This window comes from Marmota flaviventris, chromosome 6 (assembly GCF_047511675.1).
Source record: "Marmota flaviventris isolate mMarFla1 chromosome 6, mMarFla1.hap1, whole genome shotgun sequence".
Taxonomy (NCBI): Eukaryota; Metazoa; Chordata; class Mammalia; order Rodentia; family Sciuridae; genus Marmota; species Marmota flaviventris.
The window spans coordinates 144508526-144535164 of NC_092503.1; the positions used below are offsets into that span (position 1 = coordinate 144508526).

A 26639-nucleotide genomic window follows, 5' to 3' on the forward strand; every position below is an offset into this window, starting at 1 on the left:
CCTCTAGCCGTTCCCCGAGATCCGTTTCCCTCTCCTTCGCGGGCCTGCCTGCGCCGTACCCCGCGCGGTGGTCTGGGTCTGGCTCTGGCTCCTCCGTTTCCCCGGGCGCCTCCCCCTGCCCCTCCGCTCCCCATCCCCCCGGGCCGCAGGCCTCCTCGCCATCACGGAGGCCTTCCCACTGGCCTGGGATGCGGGGTCGTGACCGGGGCCTAAGGAAGCATGGCGTCCGGCAGCACCGCGGCCAGTGAGGAGGAGCGCAGCCTCCGCGAGTGCGAGCTGTACGCGCAGAAGCACAACATCCAGGCCCTGCTCAAGGACTCCCTCGTGCAGCTGTGCACGGCGCGGCCCGAGAGACCCGTGACGTTCCTCCGGGAATACTTTGAGAAGTTGGAGAAGGAGGAGGCCAGACTCACCCAGAGTCAGCAGACACCTGGCCCCTGCCCGGACGCCAAGGCGGAGGAGACCGCGCCCGCCCAGCCCCATCCCGCGCCGGCCCAGCCCCAGCCCGTGGTTAAGGGCCGGCGGCGCCGGGGCGCCATCAGCGCCGAAGTCTACACGGAGGAAGACGCTGTGTCTTTTGTTAGAAAGGTCATACCCAAAGATTTTAAGACAATAGCTGCTTTAGCCAAAGCCATTGAAAAGAACGTGCTGTTTTCACACCTGGATGAAAATGAGAAGAATGATATTTTTTACGCCATGTTTCCCGTCTCTTTTACCGCTGGAGAGACGGTTATTCAGCAGGGCGATGACGGGGATATCTTCTATGTGATCGATCAGGGAGAGATGGACGTCTACGTCAACAATGAATGGACCACCATCATCGGGGAAGGAGGGAGCTTTGGAGAACTTGCTCTGATTTATGGAACACCTAGAGCAGCCACTGTCAAAGCAAAGACAAACGTGAAACTGTGGGGGATTGACCGAAACAGCTATCGAAGAATCCTTATGGGGAGCACACTGAAAAAGCGCAAGATGTACGAAGAGTTCCTCAGTAAAGTGTCAATTTTAGAGTCTTTGGACAAGTGGGAACGGCTCACTGTAGCCGATGCCTTGGAACCCGTCCAGTTCGAAGACAGACAGAACATCATGGTGCAGGGAGAACCGGGAGACGAGTTCTTCATTATTTTGGAGGGGTCGGCTGCCGTGCTGCAACGTCGGTCAGAAAACGAAGATTTTGTTGAAGTGGGAAGATTGGGGCCTTCTGATTATTTTGGTGAAATTGCACTGCTGAAGAATCATCCTTGTGCGGCCACGGTGGTTGCATGTGGCCCCTTGAAGTGTGTGAAGCTGGATCGACTTCGATTTGAACGTGTCCTTGGCCCATGCTCAGATATCCTCAAACGAAACATCCAGCAGTACAACATTTTCATGGCACTGTCTGTCTGAAACCTGCCTCCTTGTGCCTCCCTTTTCTCCTTTGCCTACTCATGCATCACTCTTGCTTAATTCTCTGTTTGAAGTGCCAAGTGGCCACTGGCGTCACACCTTCTTGTCTTTATATGAAAAGTTGCATTTATTGCACCGTTCTCGATTTGGAGCATTCACTGAATGCTCACACACAAATAAATAGAGTTCTATAGACTTTGCTGTTACTGCTTCTCTCTGTGTAGTGCTATGTTCAAACTGGGCAGTGAGTGCCATGCTTTTTGGTGAGGGCAGATCCCAGCACCAATGAATTACCATAGAGTAATGATGTAACATGGCAAGATTTTTTTGTGTGACATAATTTTCCAGTCAACCATATTTAGACTATGGCCAACTATGCTGTATTTCTTGATAGAATAAATGGTTTTTCATTCAGTGGCATGGATTAGGAAAAGCGGATATAGAAAAATTTTAGAATAAAAAGACATCTGCCTGTAATCAAAACGAGTTTAATGGTGAAACAACGCCCATTTTTGCTCATTATTAGATGGATATAGTTGGCTCAGACCCCACCCTTAACCTGAATTTTTGTTTGCCAAACTAATTTGCCTGGTTTTGTTTGTATCTTATTACTGTTTATTCTCCAACTCTGAAGTAATTTTTAAGTGTGGCTATCTATACTAGCCCTTTAAGTTTGAAACCAAATCGTAGACTACAAATAGTGGCTTATGATTTAACTACAACTGCCTCAGCTCACAGATTTTTTTTATCCAGCTAGTGCCAAATACTGTTTCTGATGCTGAATTGAAAATAAGAATTTGAGATCTACACTTTTGGTTGTTAACTTAGAGCTTTTGATTAATATATGTTCTTCATTTGACTCCAGTATGATGTCCTATGTTCACTAGACTCTGATTCCAGGAGTTTGGATTTGCTGAGAGTAGTCACAGAGTAAATGTCACACAGAAAAATGAAGGTGATGTTGCTGAAGGGAAGAACCAGGTGGACAAACTGCATTGTCAAGAACTTTCCTCCAATAAGTTCACTGGGACATGAAGTTTAGGTATAAGTTTGGTACTTTGGTTTAACACTACCCCTCTCCTTTTTATGACAGCTAAAACTTACAATGAGGTAGAGTAAGTTAGGATGAGGTGGGATGTGTCTGTGTGTCTAAAAGTCCATCCATCCTGCTGGAAGACCTGCTTTCCTGCCTGTCCTGTATTTCTATGATAACCTTTTTTTTTTCAAGTCAACTTTGTGTTTTGAGTCTAACCTGTAACTCAGTATTTTCCTGCCTTATGTGTTATAATACTCCAAGAATACCTAACAATTTATTTTTATTATTTTTTAAACACAATTTCACAGTTCCATAGTGTAGGCACTTTTATTTTCATTATGATTTATGTATATTGTAGGGTAATATTTGGGAGTGACTGCAAGCATTTTTCCATCTGTGTGCAACTGGTTCTGATTAATAATCCTTTCTCCTAGTTTTTCCCAGGTAATTTTAATTGGACATGATAGATTTTTCACAGATTTTAGGTTGTTACCCACTTTGGGATATAAATCTGGGAAAGAAATTTTATTTACATGTTAGTGTGGGATAAAAAGCCACTTTGTTACAAGTTTTTTAATTTCCAAAATCTACATTAAATGAGGGTTTTCTGCTCTGTACTTTGTGTTTAGCTATTTTTTAATACCTAAAGAATTAAAAATTTTAAAAATATGTTCTTATTAGCTTTAAAAAAAGAACATCTACAGCTAACATCATTTAAAAAAAATTATAGCTAACATCAAGCTTATGGTGAGAAACTTGCAGCTTTCCCATTAAGATCAGAAACAAGAATGTCCCCACTTATCCCTTCTTTTCAACATTTTACTGGAAGTCCTAGCTAATGCGATATGACAAGAAAAAGAAATAAATGATATACAGATTGGGAAGGAAGAAATAAAACTGTCTTTGTTCATAGATAACAAGATTGAACAAGACTCACAATAAGCCTCCTGAAACTAATAAGCAATTACAAGAAAGACTGTTGGATACAAGATTAATATAAAATACCAAATAACTTTCCTAAATATTAGCAATGAACAAATAGAATTGGAAATTTAAAATGCACTTACATCATTTAAACTTACATCAGAACCCAAAAAAATGAAATACTTGGGTATAATTTAAAACATATGTACAAGATATATATAAGGAAAACTAAAGAACTTTGATTAAAAATATTTTAAAGTAAATAATAGAGAAGTAATTTGTATGTATGGATATTATTATAATATTTTAAAATGCCAGTTCTTTCCAGCTTAACCTATGTATTCAATTAAATTCCAATCAGTTCCCTAGCATGATATTTTGTGGCTAATGACAAACCAATTTTAAAGTTTATATAGATGGACAAAAGACTCAGAATAGCTGAATTAATGTTAAGGAAGATCCAAGGTAGAATAATAACACTAACTTCAAGACTTACTATTAAAATGCAGTATAATAAGTGGTATCTATGAACAAATAGACAAATCAATGAAGAAAACATAAAGCCCAGAAACATTCACATAAATTTTATCAATTGATCTTTGACAAAGATTCAAAATCCATTAGTTATGCTTCTTAATATATGCCTACATGAAAACTTAGGTCCATATAAAAATCTGCAAATGGATATGTATAGGAACTTTATTTTTAATGCTAAAGCTTAAAGCAACCCAAATGTCCTTCAGAAGTTCAATGGATAAACTTTGGTACACCCAGTCAATGAAATATTCAATACTACAAAAAAATGAACTTTCAAACCATGAAAACATATTTTACTAAGTAAAAGAAACCAATCTGAAAAGGGTGTATACTATATGATTCCAACTATATGACATTCTGGAAGACAAAACTGTGGAGATGATGAAAATATTAGTAGCTTCCAGGGACAAAATGGGAAAGACAGATAGGCAGAACACACAAGATTTTTAGAGCAGAGAAACTGTTCAGTACAATACAATAGCAAATACTTGTCACTATACGTGTATCAAAGCCCATAGAATGTACAGCATCAAGAGCAAAACCTCACAAACTATGGACTTGAAATGATAATGATGTGTCAATGAAAGTTCATTAGTCGTAACAAACATACCATTCTGGCATGAGACATTGATGACAGGAAGGCCATGCATGTGTGGAAACAAGGCACCCTGCACTTTCTACTCAATTTTCTGTGAACCTAAAAAGGGTTAACATATATGAACTACAAGTATATAAGGAGATCTTTAAGGAAAACCAAAAATCCTCATCCATATTAGCATCCAGTGGACAGGTGATGTGTTTTGATGGTCAGAAAGCACACTGCCCCCCACCACCATTACCACATTTGAGGCCTGGTTCTGTGCATGTTCTGAATATTGGTTAAAACTGGAGGGAAACAAACCAATGTCACTTGCTATGAATTTGGTCCATTTAGTTGTTGGAAATCTTATAGTTCTCAAGAGATTTCCTATTGTTCTTTTGCCACTGAGTTTGAGGTTAGACACACAAGACCAAAAGTCACGTCTGGCTAATGGTCATTACAGAGGCCACTCTGCTGGCAAAACACTTCTCACTCTGAGGTTCTCTCTGGGAAGAAAGTCACTCATTTCAGAGTTCTGTGTCTACCATGGGAACTCTGGCCAGAAATGAAACATCACCTCCAGGAGAAAACCAGATTCAGAATATCCTAAAAGCAGGAAACTTTAGTCCATTCTGGTCATTTCTTCTCAAATCTAGTGTTTGTTGAAGACCAAAGTGCTTTCTACAAGAGAAACGATGACAATGTAGACTAAATTTGTGGTACCAGATCCTCAGAAACACAGCAGGCGTGTTCTGCAGCTGAAGACCAGGATAACCACGTGCAGAAGGTGCCTTCCCTGTCTTGTTACTGCAGAGGGAAGCTTAAAACAGTAGAAAGAGGATGGAATTGGGAGTCAGGAAAATAGTATCAGTCTTTGTTCTGAGCTGCTGAAGAGCTAATCCATATTGGCTTCCTTATTTGCAAATATAATATTTGCCCTTTCTACAACACAAAACTATTGCAAAAACAATATAATGTAAATAAAAAGACTGTGAGGAAACACAAATGTAGTAGGCATGTCCTACTTAGGTTTATCCAAGATGGCCTCACACAAAATAATGATAGGTCGGTGATATTAACCAGAGCACATTCACATCCTCAGGAGTGCCTCCTTTAGAGACTCTCCACCTTCCCCAAATATCCCAGGAACTACCTCAACCACATTCCCTCTCCCTCCTGCTCTCATCTTACCCATCACCGTATGACCTCTGAGCACGCTGTTCATAACCTCAAGGCTGGAATCCCAGTGGCTTGCAGGTCTCTGTAATGACCATTAGCCAGACAATGATCTCCCGTCCATGCATAATGGAGAAGGCTGGAAAAGAAGCTTCCTCCCCCACCCTTCGGAGATCCCATATTGAATACTTTTTAATACTTGCAGTGCTCCCAGATGGCTGCACAGCCCAGGGGGCAATTGTAACGATAGAAACTTTAGTCTAAAATTTTTTTAATGAAGACCACAGAGTGGCAAGATGAGGGCGGCACTGGTGAGCCAGTGCATGATGCATGTTTCAACTCTTCCTAAAGAAAGCCTGCCTATTCTGCACTCCACTGTCTTTTACACACACCCTGTAGATACACTCCTGGGACAGAATTTCCCAGAACCATGTGAGTATTGCTACAGTAGATAGGAGGCCAGGAACTTCTATCCCACATACCCACTTTGGTGGCCACAGGTCCTGGGTGTGCCAGAGAAACAGGGTGTTTGCTTCATGGAGACCAAGCAATTTGTCCCATTTGTCCCAGTGGCTGCTGACAGGTATAGGGAGGGGCCCTGCCCTTCCCTACACACTTGTACAGGTTTTCTCCTTCACTGTCCTCCAAGAACAGGCACATCTTTTTTATTGATTTTATTTTATAAATACATGACAGTAGAATGCATTGCAATTCTTATTACACATATGGAGCACAATTTTTCATATCTACGTATATAAAGTGTGTTCACGCCAATTCATGCCTTCATACATGTACTTTGGATAATGACGTCCATTACATTCCACCATCATTGCTAACCCCCTGTCCCCTCCCTTCCCCTCCCACCCCTCTGCCCTATCTAGAGTTCGTCTATTCCTCCCATACTCCCCCTCCCTCCCCCATTATGGGTCAGTCACCTTATATCAGAGAAAACATTCGGCATTTGTTTTGGGGGGATTGACTAACTTCGCTTAGCATTACTTTCTCCAGCGCCATCCATTTACCTGCAAATGCCATGATTTTATTCTCTTTCATTGCTAAGTAATATTCCATTGTGTATATATACCACATTTTTAATCCATTCATCTATTGAGGGGCATCTAGTTTGATTCCATAGTTTACCTATTATGAATTGTGCTGCTATAAACATTGATGTGGCTGTGTCCCTGTAGTATGCTGTTACATCTTAAGACTTTAAGGCTAGAAGAAAATATAGAGATCATCCGATTCAAATTTGAGCCTGAATCCTAAAAATGTTAAACGGTTTCCCCAAGATCACACGGTTCCTCACTGGCAGAAGTAGAGAAATTGCAATAAGAAGTTTGAATTGAGAAAATGAAAAGAGACTCTATAATCATCATGACCTTGATTGCAAATATTCTTTAAGCACTTACTATGATATTTCATAAAATCAAAGACTATCATGAGAAGATTCACCATTATTTTGTGAACCACCAAGACAGAAAATGCTACTAATCATGACATTGTGGATCATCTTTCAGAGATATTAATTTGTGAGTCTCAGGATCAAGGAAAAATAGCAGGTACCCAGTACACTATGTACCTAAACATATTTAATTCTCAAAACAAAACTTCTGAGACAGGTAATAGTATTTGAACAATTTTTTCAGGTGAAGAAATAAAGGCTTAAGATTTGCATAAGTGGCTGAGCCCAGTCAGATGCAAGCCTGTCTATCCAGGACCTGAGTCTGTAACTGCCACACATTCTGAGGCTTATAAATATCTTAGAAGTTCAGGAAAGAGGCCATGGAATAGGATCCAAGTCACTCTGGAAGATTCCAGCGCTTACCTCTCACACCTGGTGGTTTCATTACCTGAGGACAAATGTCAGGAGAGCAGCAGTGACCTCTCCACCCTTGCTGTGTGCAATAAAGAGCTTCTCCTCATTTCTGCCCTGTTATCCACAAGCAGCTCCTGGAGTATAGAACGCAACTCAGGATGGACCTGCTGCCTTCCTCTTGGAAGCGTATAATATTCTGAGAAACAGTCGTATTTTCTGGATTTTATAGGTTCAGTATTTTATTTTTTCTACTTTTAGTGTTTAAAATTTTTATGATTAATTTTTTTTGCATTTTTATTATTTCATTTTAGTTATACATAATATTAGTATTCATTTGGACCTAATTATACCAGCATGGAATATAATTTACTCTAATTTAGTCCCCACTACTTCCCATTTCCTCCCCTCCAGCTTCCCCCGTTCCTTTTCCTCTCTCTATTCATTTTTCTTCTATTTACTTATATATATAAATATTTTTTTAAATTAGTATTTGATGGATATATATAGAGGTGAGATTTGTTGTGGTATATTCATGGGAAAGAATGGTCAGATTCATCTCACTATCCTTCCCTTTTTCTATAATTAAAGTTTAAAAAATTCAGACTACTATATGGATAATGGTCAGTGGTTATTAAACCTTTGCTATTTACCCAAGCTCTAATTTTGCTTAAGATCTTATGCAGGTTGAGAATTCCTTACCTGAAATGTTTCAGATTTTGGATTTTTTTTTTTTTTAATTTTGGAGTAATTGCATATAAATGAGATATTTTGAGAAACAGAAATTCAAACACAAAATTTAGCAGGAAATTCCTTTGTGCTTCCTAGGCACCTTAGACACATAGCCTGAAGTAATTTCATACAACATTTTTAGCGTACCTGCACTTTGACTGCAATCAGTTCCGTGAGGTCGGGAGTGAAAATTTCCACTTGTAATGTCTTGTCAGTGTTCAAAAAAATCTTGGATTTTGGAGCATCTCAGATTAGAGATTCTTAACCTCTACCTAAAAAATGTCTCAGTCCTAAAAATACACCTAAAAGAAACCGAATGTGCGGCGGAGAGGGTACATAGAAGAAAATGCTTGATCAAAATCTTGCAGGGCAATTAGCTCAGTGTCCAGAGGAGATGAAGAAAAACTATGCAAAACAAAAAACAAGAAAGTCTTTAGGAAGACCAGGAAACTGAAAGTGGCATTGTGGCTTGCCTAAGCACTAGACCTCACACGGCAAGTGGCCTTTTTCTCCAGGTACTCACCTTTTAACCCAGGAACTCTGTGAGCCTTTTCACTGTTTTCATGTGCCTTCTCGAAATGTCATAGACTCAGCTCAAGTGCTCATGCAGAGAATGAGTGGCTGATCCTGCCACACCTGCAGTGTTCCCTGGGCAGTCCTGAGTGTGCTCTTGTCCTCACACACCTGCTCAGAAAGCAAATGGATCAGGCTTCATGTACATCTCTCTCACGGTCAAGGAGAACTCAAGGCCTAGTGTGTCTATCAAAAACAAATCCAAGGATGGCCTACGTCTGTAATCCCAGAGGCTCAGGAAGCTAAGGCAAGAGGATAGCAAGTTCAAAGCCAGCCTTATCAAGTTAACAAGGCCCTTTCTTAAAATAAAAAAAAATTTAAAAAAAGGGCTGTGGCTGTGGCTCAGAGGTAGTGCACCTGCCTGGCATGTGTGAGGCACTGGGTTCAATTCTCAGCACCACATAAAAATAAATAAATAAAATAAAGGCTTATCAACAACTAAAAAAAATTTTTTTTAAATAAATAAATAACAATAGAAATAAAAAGGGCTGGGGATGTGGCTCAGTGATTAAGCACCCCTGGGTTCAGTCCCCGTTTAAAAAAATAATTGAGAGAAGGGAAGTGTAGCATTTGCATAAGGGCTAAAAAAAATAAAATAAAATCATCTAACTGGACTCAAAAAGACAGGAACAGTGGTGCATATCTGTAATTCCAGCAGCTCAGAAGGCTGAGGCAGGAGTATCACAAATTCAAGGCCAGCCTCAGAAACTTAGCAAGACCTTGTCACAAAAATTTTTAAAAAGGGAACTGGGAATGTAGCTCAGTGGCAGAATGCTCTTGGGTTCAATCCCAAGTACAGAAAGGGAGGGAGGGAGGAAGGGGAGAGAAGGGAAGGAAAAGAAAAAGAGAAAACAGAAAGGAGACTGATCTTATTAGCAAAGTTAAGGCAGCAGAATCTTTGATTTTTCATCGCAGTAGGGGTGATTGTACTGATGCCCCATGCAGCCTGGGGAAAAAAAGAATGAGAAACGTAAAACAGACTCAGAAAGAGTGAGAATTTGCTAAAAAGTTGACAGAGTCACAGTCCCTCGTGTTGGCTAAAGAGTGAAAGCAAAATTTGGCTGAAAAATTGATGCTGAATTTTTCAAATGGACACTCAGTTCATAGAACCCTGGACATATTGGTCTTCCTAAAAATATTTTTTAAATATTAAATAGGTATATTGTTGAATGGACATGTTGAGAACATTTAACCTTATTTCATACAGACTCATAATTCTTCTCTCCAAATCACTTTTTCCCAAAAATGAGAAAGATATATATATAATAATATATTAAAGTTGCTGGCTTCAATGCCCTTTTCAATTTCAATTTAGGATGTAGATTTGATACCCTGGAATATTCACGTTGGCACATTTCCCATTCATCTATTTGGAAAATCAAATGATATCTGACGGAAGCCAGGCCATCCATCGATAGATGCTCTAAAATACAAAGTTGATGAGAAGGGTGGAGTTTGCAAATGGAAGTAATTAAACTCATTAGTCAAAAGCAGAGAAAGAGAAAACCCAGCCAATAGTTCATTAGGATAGGAAAGGATTTTCTTAATGGAAGGATATCATGAAACTGACAGTGTAAAATGGAATTAATTTTCATATCGTAAGGGATAATATCTAGTCAATGCAGAAGTTGCTTTCAAATCCTTGGTCATGGTTGGGTTTGTAGCTCAGTGGTAGAGCACTTGCCTAGCATGTGTGAGGCACTGGGTTCAATCCTCAGCACCATATAAAAATAAATAAAATAAAGGTATTATGTTCATCTACAACTAAAAAAAATAAATAAATCTTTGGTCATGTCACCATATGTAGCATCCTAAATATTTTCCCACTGTGAATTTCTTCATCATGCTGAACTCCTGACAGGTGTCTATAGGCTATGTGGTATAGGAACAAGTCTTTCCTCTGGACTGGTAAAGGTTATAGAATGTTCTAGAAGTGCACTGATTCAGGTTCAAAAACCAAATCTTCACTCTTGTCCTTTGAAGTCCTCCTGTTCCTTTGGAGAATCAGATTTGCCCTTTGCCTGAATCAGCCCACGCTGGGCTAATGAGCTCGCCAGAACAGTTGCCAACAGAAAACGCCTATGATAAGCAGGCATTTCTCATTCAATCGGGTTAATTTATTTCCTTTGTTCACTCAGTTCTCCTCAGAGCAATCATCCCAGGCTCCTTGCTGCAAAAACTGCCAAGTCACGAGAGGCAAGTCATGAAAAGTTGGATGCCTGACTTTCTGGTTTTAGGGGTGTGTTTGTTTGTTTGCTGCAGCAGGAAAGACAAGGTAGAGACGTTCATCTCTCTGGACCCCCAGCTCCTGGGCCGAGAACCCTCCAGCCTTGTCCAGTTCTCCTCTTACAATGGCACTTGTTTTCCCAGGCACTTTTGGATCAGGAGGCCTGGGAAGGCAAAGAAAGAGTGTGATGTGCATGCACAGAAGACACACAAGCCCCAAATCCAGCTTCTGTGAGGACTGCAGCCTGCTGCACAGTGGGAAGCGAGAGACACAAGGCTGTCCACGTAACAGATGCAAGTTTCCCGTGCTCCAGTTCAGCTGGGGACGTGGGCTGTAAAGCAGAAATAAATCACATGGAACTTGCTGTCATCTCTCTACCTTCCTGCTAAACCCTTCGACACCGCCGCCGCTTGACTGGCTGGAGTCGCTCTAGTTTTTAAATGAAGCCTGGAAACCGGGATTGGCAGCACTGCCTAATTTTTAGCTAATACCTTTGTGGATTCTGCGTTCGCATCTGGCCAGTGCCATCGTGCTGGGTATGATTATCATCGGCTGCTGCTCTTTCCCAAGCAGGAAGCTGGAGTCCTGTAACCGACAGCTCAAACAGAGGCTCGTTCCAAGCACAACAGCACATCACAGCCAGAGAAGGGTCTGCGGTGCGGGACTTCTCCCAAGGCATAAAAAAGAGAGAGAGAGAGAGAGAGAAATGTGTTAACTGTGCTAACAGTGCCAAGTAATATGCTTCGTTAAAAATTTAATCACCTACAAGTGCAAAACAAGTGCAAAGCAATCATGTTGTAATTAGCACAGCAATTAACACCTCCCTTTTCGATAGCACATGCATCCTAGGAAGGGCAGGATTGCAAGTGTTTATGCTGCTGACAGGCTCGGTTCCTATAGAGAGGGGGGAAAAATGCTTAAATAGAATTTTTTGGTTTCTGGCATTGGGGCTGTTATGTGTCCATGAAACCTCAGAACCAGCTGCCATTTTGGTTTTGTGCAAAAGTTGTTCTGCTGCGTGGTGCAACTAACCAACTTCCCATTGTATGTGTTCTCAAAAGCTTCTCTTTATCATCACCTTCCTGTTCCTAACACTGAACTATAAATAAGTCAGTATTGAGACCATGAACACAATTTGCATGCTGAATGGCGCCTCCTTTAGAAAAGAAAATTGTTTTTCTTGTCCATCTTGTCCTTTATCAGAAACAAACTAAAAGAAAAAAGAAGAAGAAGAAAAGGAAAGAAAGAAAAGAAAAAAACCTCAATACCAGGATGAAGAACTACTCATAAAAGTGCCCTAAACCTATGCTTTGTATCATTTTGGAAAACTTCTTCTCTTCCCCCAAGAACAGTCTAGTTTTGGTCAGCTTTCTCACCACTGTGACTCAAATACCTGACAAGAACAATTTTAAAGAGGAAAAGTTTATTTGGGGGCTCATGGTTTCAGAGGTCTTAATCCATCGATGGCCAACTCCACTCCTCAGGGGCAGAGGCAAGATGAAAGAGTGTGGCATGGCTCAGGACATTATTTCACCAAGAAGCAGGAAAAGACTAAGCTCAGCTCACCAAATATATACCCCAAGGGCATGCCCCCAATGACCTACCTCCTCCAGCCACATCCTACCTGCCTACAGTTGCTGCTCAGTTAATCCTCATCAGGGGATTAATAGCGGATTGGGTTAAAGCTCCCACAACCCAATCATTTCACCACTAAGCCTTCTTGCATTGCCTCACACGTGAGCTTTGGGAGGACACTTCACATCTAACCAAGTACTAAGTAAAAGAGAATAGGGAAGAAAGGTGAACAATCTCTCCTTCCAAACCACCCTCACGTCAATCCCAAATCCAGTAACGGCCCCAGATAGAATGTGGCACTGAGATTGTCTGGCATTGCCTGGCACGGAACAAGTCAGCATATACTACTTACTAACTTGGTTGACAGGTACCCCAGAGATCATCTCAAGAAATAGCGACTTGTGGATGAAATCACAGGGAAGATAGAGGGAGTGGTCTTCAATCCTCCTTTGGAGAAAGAAATCAAAATATCTTTTGGAGTCAAAGTGTAGCTCAGAGGTGGGGTATGTGCATTAGCATGTGTGAGGCCCAGGGTTCAATCAGCAGCAAATACATACATGTGTAAATAAAGTATCTTTAACTTTGCAGTCTGTCTCATGTGTCTACCCTAGGCCAAGGGCAACTCGTCAGAGGGTGCCCTCTGAGATGTCTCTTATTGGAATCTCATTCCAAGGCCTTAATGTCCTTGGCAGAGGAGTTAGATTAGAATGAGTCACTATGAGGATGGAATCTACCTGGTAACTCCATAACTGTAAATGTGTTTAAAGGGGTTTTATCAGGAAATTTTTTAAAAAATAAAAAGAGTTTATGAAACATGGGGCTTGAGAATTCAAGAATCAGTGTGAAGGAAAACAAACTGAATCTTGAGTATGACTTTGTTTTATTCTTACGGACCACTGATAATGGATCGAATGCGTTCTAAGAGGCAAGCAAGAATTTGGGGTGTGACATTGGGGCACAGAGAAGCAGTGGCCTTAGCCTTCCATCTCTAGAGGTGGCTTTTAACAGCACTAAGATGCGAGGGGCGAGAAGCCAGCGTCAGCAGGCACGGCTGACATTCCAGCACTGAGCCCTCTGTAGAAAGCTGAGAAAAGAAACCTCCATGAGTAGAAGACACACTTTATAAGTGGGGCAGACTGTCGCGCACAGAAAAAATCACACTGAAAGCCTTAGGAGGAAGAAAAATGAAACCCTGTCTCAAACACCAAGCGGGACAAATGCCTCATTATGATAACAAGCCACAAATGAAGGGTACAGTGCTCGTTGAAATAGACAGTTCCCATAGCCATTATCTTATTTTTGTAAAAAAAGTCATCTTTCAATACTGAAGTTCTTTAAATGTTGCTATCATTTGTAAAACTGGTATTTTTTAGTCTGCTGTATTGTAGCCTTAATCGAAAGTCCCGGATGATATGTCCCTGCATTTGCATTTTTTTTCTAATAAATATTTTATCTCTGCTGCTCAATTTTTGTTTTTTGTCTTATCAGAAAGTCGAAAATCAAGTAATCATGCAACTTTAATAACTTCTCATCGTACATATTTGCTAGTTCATTCGTTCACTTAAGGAGGAGTACCTACTATGTATTAGGCACTGATCCAGGACTAGGCACTATTGACAGTATTAAAACAGACTAACAGTAACAACAAAGAATAAGGAGCCCGAGGCGCCCCCTTCCTCAGAAGCTTTTTGTCCACTATCACCTTCCCAGTAGTTTACGTAGAACCTAGCAAGCCTTCGAAATCTGTGAAATAAATGAATGAATGAATGAATCAGTCATTAACCAAGTTCACCCTTAGCTGAGAGTCTAGAAGTCAAGTCAGTACATCTCCAGCTCTATTTGTATTTTATTTAGAGACAGGGTCCCACTCAGTGGATTAACCCCTCAATGTTGCTCAGGCTGGCTTGGAACTCGAGATCCTCCTGCCTCAGCCTCCCAAGACACTGGGATTATAATCGTGCACCACAGTGCCTGTCCCCCCCCCCCCCATCTTCTAAAGTGATCAGAAGCCAAAGAAAGAGACACATGAAGTGTTAGAGAAATGGCAGGAGGGGGAATAAAATTAGGAAGACAGAAACAATAGCTATTTCAGTTTATAGGAGCTCGGTGTCCCTCAAGGGGAATAGTGTCAGAATATTGCTGGGGAGGTAAGTGGAGGCAAGCCACAGAAGAATCTGCCAAAGGAAATCAGGCAGCGGTAAAAGGAGCTGAATCCGGCCTCGAGGTATACAACAGATTAGATGAGAAGAAGGTGGCAGCAAGGAGATCAGCTAAGGAGCTGTTGGGATTTCCAGGCAAAAAGTTAAACTGTACTTTAGCTGGGAAATGGCAGCACAGATGAGAAGGGGGCGAAAGCAAGAAAGGGATGAATTTCTAGCAGAAACCGACAAGCGAGAGCCCGGCCTCGCCACACAGCACATTGACGCTTCAGGGCCTGGTGGCTGGTTCTATTTACAGGAATTAGAACTCAGAAAAGAGCCAAATGCTCTCCTGGACATAATACTGTTGAAGGGTCGGCTGTACGTTTTGTGGCAAATGAGAAGCAACTGGAAATGTCAAAATGAAGGTCAAGGGGAAATGTCAGAAGTGGATAGAGAAAAAGGGAGGGAGGGAGAAAAGGAAAAAAGAAAGAAAGAGAGAGAGAGAAGAAAGAAAGAGAGAGAGAAAGAAAGAAAGAGGGAGGGAGGGGAGAGGTGGGGAGGAAGGGAGGGAAAGAAAGAAAAGAGAGGAAAAAGGAGAGAGAGAAAAGAAAAGAAAAAGAAAATTGGACCCTTTGCAAAGAGCTTGGGAATCAGTCATGTGTTGAAGCCATGGATTGAATGAGAGAGAAAAGAAATTTGAGAGTGAAACCTAAAAGATCGGCCAGATGTAGAAACAAGAAAGGGAGAAGAAGAAAGAAGTGAGTAGGGTGATTCAGAACCCTGAAACCCAAGAGTGTGCAGAGTACTCAAAGCTAAACACCACAAAGAGACGAAAGTGTATGTGGACTGAGAAAAGGCCACTGGGTTTGACCACCGAGAAGGGACTGGTGACCTTTGAGAATGCAATTTCCATAGACCACTGAGGTCAGCAGACGGACTGCAAGGGACCAAGGGTGGAGAAGGGGGTAAATCCGTGGGAGCAGAAAATCCAGAGAGTGCCTTCAAGAAGACTGGCATTTAGGGGAAGCAAAACAAGATGGGCCAGAAAAGAGAAGGTCAGAGGTCGGTTTCTTTAAGACAAGTGGGCCTCGAGCTGAAGGAGGGTATTTATCAAATAAGACAGAAGGTACAAGTAGGAAGGGATGATTGGTGAAGCAAGTTTTCAGAACAAACAACAGGAAACGTGACAGTCTGGGAGCCATCAGGGAGACTCTAACCCTCCAGGACTGAAGAGAATTTCTTCTATCAAGGCAATAGGAATCGAGAAAAATACCACTGTGAAAAAAAAAAATGAGACACTCTGAAGATCTCAACATTCTCCTTATAAAGGGGTCAACCAAAAGTTGCACTTCTGACCCGATGATGATGTGGACGTGCTTTCTCCTCCTGCTAGGTATGACCAAAGACCCTGGGCATCATACAGAAAACAAATATGAGTCTAAAAACAAGGAAGAAACAGAGCAGCTAGAGATGTAGGACCCACCCAAAGAATGATCTAGTGATGAGTTCCAGGAGTTTTCTTTTTGCCTCAGATAACCCATTTTTAGCTCTACATCAACCTAAACTTTTTATTGATGAATTGATTGATTTGGTACTGGGGGTTGAACCCAGAGGCACTCTACCACTAAGCTACACCCCCTGCCCTTTTTATTTTTTATTTTGAGACAGGGTCTTGCTAAATTACTTATTAATTTAGTAATTTAAATTACTTAGTGCCTCATTAAATTGCCCAGGCTGACCTGAGATTTACAATCCTCCTACCTCAGCCTCCCTAATCACTGGGATTAGAGGTAGGTGCCACCACACCCAGCACAACCGAAAATTTTTAACAAACACAGACAAATAAATAAATAAAACAAGTACCCAGAAAGGGGCAAACCAGCAAGACAGAAAAACTTTTAGATAACAACTGTTCCATTCCAATGAAACATTACAAAAAACCCGAAGCCCTACCCACACCTATGCCAGCAAAGACTGAGGAGTGAGTCCAAACTTCCACCCTAGCAAGGCTATCTCAAGGTGCCCAACCTCCCCACAAGGGTGGGCCTCAGAAAAGATCAGATAAGGAGCTGGAAATCCACCCACTGTGAGAGGTAGTATTAGTGGAAAATACTAAATTAGGGTTTATATTTTGTCTCTGGTGATCAGAACGCTCACTCCCTTCCTCCACCACCATCCTCCCTCGCCCTCTCCCTCTGTCTCTCTGCTTCTGGTTGCCATGTCCTGGGCTGCTTTCCTCCTCCATGCCCTTCCGCCATGATGTTCTTCTTACCTTGGGCCCAGAGCAATGGAGTTGGCCCACCAGGGACTGAACCTCTGAAATCCTGAGCCAGAATAGACTTGACCTCCTCTGTGTTGTTCTTGTCAGGACTTCTGGTCACAGTAACAGAGAAGCTGATTAAAACAGAGGGTCAGTAATACGTCATTGCTTTCCTACTACCACCCAGCTCTCAGTCGAGGCCTGTTGGGGAGCTGAAACTCCCAGTCTCCCACAGGCCTTACAGGGAGCCCCTGGATGGCTCCCCTCCCTGTCAGCACTGAGGAGGAACCTGCCTCCACACCACTGTAATAAAGGATCACACTGCTATTCCAGAAGCTAGCTAAGACGGAAGGTTTAAATAAGATCCAGAGTCTCATAATTTTACCCAAAATATCCAGGTTTAACCAAAAATCACTTATCATGCCAAAAAACTAGCAAGATCTCAAACTGAATGAAAAAGACCATCAATAGATACCAACATCAAGGTGACAGAGAAGTTAGAATTACTCAATACTGGTTTTAAGGCATCCATCATAAAAATGTCCTACTAAGCACCTGCAAACACATTTGAACAAATGAAAACATTTTAAAACTCTCAAATTAGGAATAGAAATTCTCACCAAACAAATAGAATATATATAGCAAGGCCCTAAGCAACTCAGTAAGACCCCATTTCTATTAAAATATAAAAAAGGGCTGGGGATAAGGCTCAGTGCTTAAGTACCCCAGAGTGTTTAATATGTATGTATGTGTATGTATATATATATATATATATATATATATATATATATATATATATATATACTAGAACTGAAAAATACAATAACCAAAATAGAAAATGCATTTCCTGAGCTCAATAACAGAACAAAGGGGAAAAATTCAAGGATAAGGGGACTGAAATTGAATGATGGAAATTACCCAAGACTAAACAACAGAAAGAAAACCAATGGCAGGGGCTAACAAACCTAAGAGATGTGAAAATGTGTGGGATTGTAACCAAACATGTGACCTTTGTGTCACAAGACACTTGGAAGGAAAAAAAGAAAAAGGGCAGAGGTGAAAATGAAATCATGCTTGAAAACTTCCCAAGTTTGATAAAAGATGTAAAGCTACATATCTAAGAAGTGGAGTAAACCCCAAACACAAGAAACTCATACCAAGACACATTCAAGCTACACTTCAGAAAACTAAAATCAAATAAAAAAGTTTGAAGACATCAAGAGAGAAAGAGCACCAGACCCGATGCCACACACCTGTGATTCTAGCAACTCAGGAGGCTGAGATAGGAGGATCACGAGTTCAAAGCCGCCAGCCTTAGCAACGGAGCAAGACCCTGTCTCAAAATAAAAAAGGGCTAGTAATTTGTCTCAGTGGTTAAGCACCCCTGGGTTCAATTCCAGGTACCGAAAAAGAGAAAGAGAAAGAGCACCTTACCTGAAGGTAAACAATGAAACAGGGCATAGTTCTCATCAAAAAACATGAAGACCAGAAGGAAACGAAGTAACATTTAATGAGTGCTAAAATAAGTGTCAATCAGAATCCCACAGCTAGCAAAGACATCCTTCAGAAACTAAAGGGAAACCGAGGAATTTTTCAAATGAATAAAAACTAAGACAACTTGTTACCAGCACACCTATCCTAACAGAAGAGCTAAAGAAATTCTCTAAGCAGAAAGGAAGAAAGAACGCAGCAAGCATTAACATGAGCAAACGCAAGAGACTCTCCTTCTCTTGAGTCTTCTAAATCACATCTGATGGCTGAGGTAAAAATTACTAGCACCATCTGATGGGTACTAAATACATATAGAGGAGATATATAAGATAATTTTAAAGAGGGAAGGTAAAGAGAGGCAATTTTCTATACTTTTCTAAAATCAGTAAAATTCCAATGCCATAGAGCATTATATGTAAATAATAATATATATTATATACGTAATATATATATTATAATATATATTATATAATATATATAATATGTATTTATACATATTATATATAAATACAAAAGTCATATATATATATGAGTTTTGTTTATATTGATAGATAAATATCAATACCAAAAGTAACAACTAAGCATATATATGTATACACACACACGAACACACACTCACATACAAAGATAAACTCAAACTACTATAAATAAGTCAAAATGGGATTCTAAAAAAAAAAATGTTCAAGTCACTCAGAGAGAGATTAAAAAAAAAGAAACAAAGAAATGAAAAATAGAGATAACAAAACAAAAAACAACATAAAATCAAATGGCAGGCTTAATCTCTAACATATGAATTATTTTATACTGTGCAAATAGTCTAAATACTCCAATTAAAAGCTAAGTTTGGCAGAGCATATTTAAAATATGACCTAACTATACACTGTGTATGAGGAATCACACTTTATATGTAGGCAATAGAAAGTAAGGATGGAAAACCTTATACCTTACAAACATCAATCAACAGAAGGCAAGGGTGGCTTTATTCATACCAGATAAAGTAAATCTGACAGCAATACACAAGAAAAACCCTAATCAAATACCAAGAGGGACATCACATAATGATAAAAAGGATCAATCCACCAAGAAAACATAACATGCCTAAAAGCATATGTACCAGACAGCAGAGCTACAACATGTGAAGAGAAACTGATAAAACAAAAAGGGGAAATAGACAAATCTACAAATATAGTCCAATATAACATCTCCTCTCAACAATTGATAGGGCAGAGACAAAAATTCACTGCATTAATACCATCAAATAATATCTATTCAACATTGATAGGAAACCACACCCAATAACAGCACAGTGTATATTCTTTCCATGTGTCTAGGGATATATACCAAGAAAGACCATATTCTGATCCATGAAACAGATTTAAAAGAATCCAAATCAGGTAGCATACATAATGTAATCTAATTAGCAATCATGAGCCGAAAGATTAACAGGAAAATGTCCAAACTCTTAGAAACTAAACAACATACTTCTAAATACTACATGAGCCCCAAAGGACATCAGGAACACTAAGAAAAATACATTGAACGAAGTGAAAATAAAAATAGAATACATCAAAATTTGCGGATCACAGCGAAAGCAGTTCTGAGAAGGAAATGGAAAACACTAAATGCATCCATTAAATCAGGGAAACGTCTCAAGTAAAGTTCTCCAAGAACCTTAAGAAAGAGCAAAAATGAATCCAAAGCGAGAAAGAAATAATAAAGAGTGGAAATCAATCATATGGAAAACAATAGAAAAAAATTAATAAAATAAAATGGGAGCTGATTTTTTGAAAAGATCCGTAAAGTTTGCAAAACAGAGAAAGAGAGAGAAAGAGAGACAGACAGAGAGAGACCCAGTCCCCTTAATGGAGCTGTAAATAATATAGACTGAAAGTTCCCTGCCCGAGCTCTAAGCGGCATCACCGAGCTGTCCTCTCAACTAGGTCCTAACCTGGCTTCTGAGTTCACCTCTGCTTAGTCCAGGTTTAGCAAGAATCCTGCTGGGTCATTCTACTGCAAACCCCCCACCTATCTGATGGAATTCCTTACCCTCCATCCTCAATATCTTATCACCCAGGCCAGCCTTCCGCAATAATCCTGTCCAGTCAGTTTAGCCAGAATTTCATTCCCCCCACCCCTGATCTTTCCTCCCAGTGATTTTCCATCTTCTGACCCCGACCCTGATCCTTGGGCTAAAAATATCCATTTGTCCTGTTGTTTTCAGAGTTGACCCTGGTCTCTCTCCATCTATCCTAAGGAAACCCCACTGCAAGAGCCCTCCTTGACTTTGAATAGTCTGCTCTATTGTTCCTTTAACAAATATCAAGAAATTTTTTTCTTTAACAAAACCCTACACACCTGTAATCCCAGTGGCTTGGGAGGCTGAGACAGGAGGATCTCGAGTTCAAAGCCAGCCTCAGCAAAGGCAAGGCGCTAAGCAACTCAGTGAGACCCTGTCTCTAAATAAAATACAGACTAGGGCTGGGAATGTAGCTCAGTGGCCGAGTGCCCCAAATTCAATCCCCAGTACACACACACACACCCCAAAAAACCCTACAGACACCCACAGTATAAGACGGGAATACTACCAACAACTTTACACACATCAATTTGACAACTTAAGTGAAATGGACCAATTCTTTAAAAGGATAAATTACCACAACTCATTCAATATGAAACAGATAATTTGTATAGCCTTATAACCATTAAGGAAATTGAATTTGTGATTTAAATGCTCCCAGAAAAGAAATCTCCAAGCCTAAATGATTTTACTGGTGAATTCTACCAGATGTTTAAAGAAGAATTAACACTAATTCTATAAATTGCTTCCAAAAACTAGAAGAGGAGGGCACTCTTTGCAATTCAGTTTACGGAACTAGAATTATGATACCAAAACCAGACAAAGACTATTAAAAAAAAAAAAATACAAAAACCACAGACCAACAGCTTTCAGGAATATAGACACAGAAATGCTTAGCAAAATGTTACCAAATCAAATTCAGCAATATGAAAAAGAATTATATACCATGACCAAGTGGGATTTGTTCCAGGGATGCAATGTTGGATCAATATGTGAAAAATCAATGTAATCTACCATATTGACAGGCTAAAGAAGAAAAGAAAAAATAAGATTATTATATGTATTGATGCACACACACAAAAAAAAAAACACCTACCACTAACATACTTAATGATAAAAAGACAATGTGTTTCCTCCTTACAAACTAGAGCCAAGAAAGGAAGAAATAAGACTGTAGAACAAAACTTGCAAAAGATGTGACTGTAGACATTCCTAAGGAATCTACAAAATCTCAGAGAACTACTAAATGAGTCAGCAAGGCCACTCACACACAAATGAGTCATCAAGGCCACAGAATATAAGATAAGCAGACAAAAAAAACCAGTTGTATTTCAACATACTAGTAATGAACACTTAGACTCCAAAATTGAAAAATAAAAGACCATTTACAGTTTCCCAAAAAAGAAAATCTAGGTGCAAATCTAACACAACATTTACAGATTTGTATGCAGAAATCTAGAAAACAATGATGAAAGAAATCAAAGTCTGGGCATAGTGATGGATGCTATAATCCCAGAGGCTCAGGAGGCTGAGGCAGGAGGATCGAAGGGTTGAAGCCAGCCTCAGCCAACTTACTGGGGCCTTTTCTCAAAATTAAAAAAAAAATTAAAATAAAAAGGGCTGGGAATGTGGCTTAGTGGTTAAACACCCTTGAATTCAATCCCTTTGGCAAAAAGAAATCAAAGAAGACATAAAAAAATGGAGAGACGTATGCTGTACACAGATTGAAGCTTCAACACGAAGATGATGCCAATTCTCCCCAAATGACTATCCAAGTTTATGTTCACTTCCTAAGGCTACTGTAATAAGTTGCCACGAACCAAGTGGTTTAAAATAAGAGAAATGTAAATGTCCTTTTTCATATTCTGGGGGTGGGACATCCAAAATAAAGGAATCAGCCAGATTGGCTCCTTCTGGGGGCTCTGAGCAGGGAATCCACTCCATGCTCTCTCTACCTTGCCACAGCTGCCATCTGTCCTTGGAGTGCCTTGTTTCTAGCAGCAGACCCCAATCTAAGTCTCCATCTTTACACGCCCTTCTTCTCTGAGTGTCTCTGTGTGTTCTCCTTTTCTCATATAGAGAAGTAGTTTGATTCAGGGTCCACCCTAATCCAATTAAGACCTCACCTTTATTTAGCTAATCACATCTACCAAAAATGCTGTTTCCAAATAAGAACACATTCTGATGATCTGAACAGACATGAATTTCAGGAGGATGCTATTCAACCCACCACAAATTGAACACAATTCCTATCAAAATTCCAGCAAGACTTTTATTTATTTATTTATTTATTTGGTAGATATAGACAAAATTGGCTAAAATTTACATGGAAAGGCAATGAAAAACTTTTGGGGAAAAAAAAAAAGAAGAAAATCTTAAAGAGTTCTTAAACTTGACTCCAAAAGTTAAAAAAAAAAAAAAGTAATAAAGTAGATTTCATCAGCATTGAAATTTTGCTCTGTGAAAGATCCTGTTAAGAGGATGAAAGACAAGCTACAGATGGAGAGAAAATATGTGTCAACCACTTATCTGACTAAGCTGGGTATCTAAAATAAAAAGGAACTTTCAAACAATAATATTTTTAAAAAATAAAATCTAATTAGAAAATGGGCAAAAGACAAGCAGAGGCACTTCACCTAAGAGAATAAACAGATGGCAACTAAGTACATGAAAAGATGTTCCCCATCATTAACAACTGGGGTAATGCAATTTAAAACCATAATGAGACATCATTATACACCTATTAAAAAGGCTAAGATAAAAAATAATGAGAACACCAAATGCTGGTGAAGATGCAGAGAAACTGGATCACTCACGCATTGCTGGTGGAGTGTGAAATAGTACAGCCACCTTGGAAAGCAGTTTGGCAAGTTCTTTAAACATGCAAATCAGAGATGATTGAACTGTGAACATTTATCCTACAGTAACAAAGGAAAGACACCTAGGCAACAATGTTTGTAGTAGCTTTATTCATAATAACCAAAAACTGGGAGCAGGCTGGATGTTCCTCAACTGATGAAGGATTAAACAAACTGGTAAACCCATACCATGGAATGCTACCCATATATACAAATGTAAGTGTGTACACACGATAATTTCCAAAGGATTGTGCTCAGTGTGGGAAAAAAATACTGCCATATGGTTGCATACTGTATGATCTAATTTATTATAATTTTACCAAAATTATGCAAATGAGGAACAATTGAATGAATGCCAATGGTTAGAATAAAGAAGGATGGGAGGGAAGTGGGTGTGACTATTAAAGTATAGGATGTAGTGCTGTCACGCAGTTGTAGGGTACAGGGTGCATAGTGTGTACAACTCCAATATCAAAAAAAAAAATGGTGCAGGGGGGTGGGGTAGGGGTAGGGGTGCTCAGCATGAGGGATACTTTTGGTGATAGAAATGCTCTGTATCCTATGTCAATTCAGTATTCCAGTGTGATGCTGTCGATATTGCGCTACAGTTTTGCAACATATTACCATGGAGCAGGGGATGGAGTGAAGGGTGCCCAGTTTCTCTGCATCCCTGCTTATAACTACATATGAACAATTGTCTTGCAATTGAAAGGTTCATTCAACACCAGAGCCATGGCTGCTGTATAGTAAGTGGTATATGTGAGTGCTAAGTAAAATGAGTTGTTAAGCACTGTCAAGAGGCGGGAGAGGAAAGGCTCTCTATAGATAGGGTTTCAATAGAAAGGTTTTTTATAGAAAGACTTTTTCCACTTAATAGGAAACCAAGGACTAATTAGAATCGATTCTTCAGGTATCAATCGTAGAACTGCATCAGAATTCAACAGACGTACATACACACATACATGCAAATATTCTCAGCTCCCAAGAGCAAAGCAGCGTGTGTCAAGAGATTTCTTTAGAGGCCAAGTGTGGTGGTGCACTCCTCTAATTTCAGTGGCTCAGTAGGCTGAGGCAGGAGGATCTCAAGTTCCAAGCCAGACTTAACAATTTTATTGAAGCCCTAAGCAACTTAGCAAAACTCTATCTCATTTTTTTAAGGGCTGGGAATGTGGCTCAGTGGTTAAACATCCATGGGTTCAATCCTCAGTACCAAAAATAAATAAATAAATAAATGGGGCAGGAAAATAAAAATATATACTTCAAGGAATTAGCAATTTCATTAGTAATGAAACCAGTACTGACCATTTTCTAAACATCCACATTTATAGCTTTACATGCATTATCTCATTGGGGCATTTTCAGATAAATTCCAACAATATCTCAATTTTACAGAATTTGGGACCTGCAAAAAAGTTAAAACTGCCCAATTGGTACAGAATAGAGGACACAGAAACCAATCCACAAAACTACAACTATCTTATATTTGATAAAGGGGCTAAAAGCATGCAATGGAGGAAGGATAGCATCTTCAACAAATGGTGCTGGGAAAACTGGAAATCCATATGCAACAAAATGAAACTGAATCCCTTTCTCTCGCCATGCACAAAAGTGAATTCAAAATGGATCAAGGAGCTTGATATCAAATCAGAGATGCGCCGTCTGATAGAAGAAAAAGTTGGCTACGATCTACATACTGTGGGGTCGGGCCCCAAATTCCTCAATAGGACACCCATAGCACAAAAGTTAATAACTAGAATCAACAAATGGGACTTACTCAAACTAAAAAGTTTTTTCTCAGCAAAAGAAACAATAAGAGAGGTAAATAGGGAGCCTACACCCTGGGAACAAATCTTTACTCCTCACACTTCAGATAGAGCCCTAATATCCAGAGTATACAAAGAACTCAAAAAAATTAGACAATAAGAGAACAAACAACCCAATCAACAAATGGGCCAAGGACCTGAACAGACCCTTCTCAGAGGAGGACATACAGTCAATCAATAAGTACATGAAAAAATGCTCACCATCTCTAGCTGTCAGAGAAATGCAAATCAAAACCACCCTAAGATACCATCTCACTCCAGTAAGATTGGCAGCCATTATGAAGTCAAACAACAACAAGTGCTTGCGAGGATGTGGGGAAAAGGGTACACTTGTACATTGCTGGTGGGACTGCAGATTGGTGCAGCCAATTTGGAAAGCAGTATGGAGATTTCTTGGAAAGCTGGGAATGGAGCCACCATTTGACCCAGCTATTCCCCTTCTTGGTCTATTCCCTAAAGACCTAAAAAGAGCATGCTACAGGGACACTGCTACATCGATGTTCATAGCAGCACAATTCACAATAGCAAGACTGTGGAACCAACCTAGATGCCCTTCAATAGACGAATGGATAAAAAAAATGTGGCATTTATACACAATGGAGTATTACTCTGCATTAAAAAATGACAAAATCATAGAATTTGCAGGGAAATGGATGGCATTAGAGCAGATTATGCTAAGTGAAGCTAGCCAATCCCTAAAAAACAAATGCCAAATGTCTTCTTTGATATAAGGAGAGTAACTAAGATCAGAGTAGGGACGAAGAGCAGGAGAAGAAGATTAACATTTAACAGGGATGAGAGGTGGGAGGGAAAGGGAGAGAGAAGGGAAATTGCATGGAAATGGAAGGAGACCCTCAGGGTTATACAGTGGAGGGGGTAGAGAGAGAGGAGGGGAGGGGAGGGGAGAGGTGGGGAGGGGGGAGGGGGGAGGATGGGAAAGGCAGCGGAGCACAACAGACACTAGTATGGCAATATGTAAATCAATGGATGTGTAACTGATGTGATTCTGCAATCTGTGTATGGGGTGAAGGTGGGAGTTCATAACCCACTTGAATCAAAGTGTGGAATATGATATGTCAAGAAATTTGTAATGTTTTGAACAACCAACAATAAAAAATTTAAAAAAAAAAATAAAAAAAAAAAACTGCCCAATTGGAAAACAGCCAAGCAGGAGAACAAAACCTGATTTGTGAGTTGGTCATCCCCCAACGCACTGTCTGGCTGCTGCCCAAGAATAGAAAATGACCTTGTCAAAGCCACATGGCATGGACACTAGACTCCCCTTCTCTTGAAAGCTAGAGAAGGGAAAATACCTCCGAGAAGCCAGGATTGGAGCCAATGAGGCACCTTCCTTCAGATTGGGCCAGATTTAAACTTCCCAGGAGAAAGGGAAAACTTGGGCCCAATTCAGACAACCTTGGTTTCCA

At 40.1% G+C, this 26639-nt stretch overlaps 1 pseudogene; it reads left to right on the top strand.

Annotated features, from left to right (window-relative positions):
- Positions 1-219: 219 nt before the first annotated feature.
- LOC114102813 (cAMP-dependent protein kinase type I-alpha regulatory subunit pseudogene) lies at positions 220-1386 on the top strand (annotated as a pseudogene).
- Positions 1387-26639: the final 25253 nt, after the last annotated feature.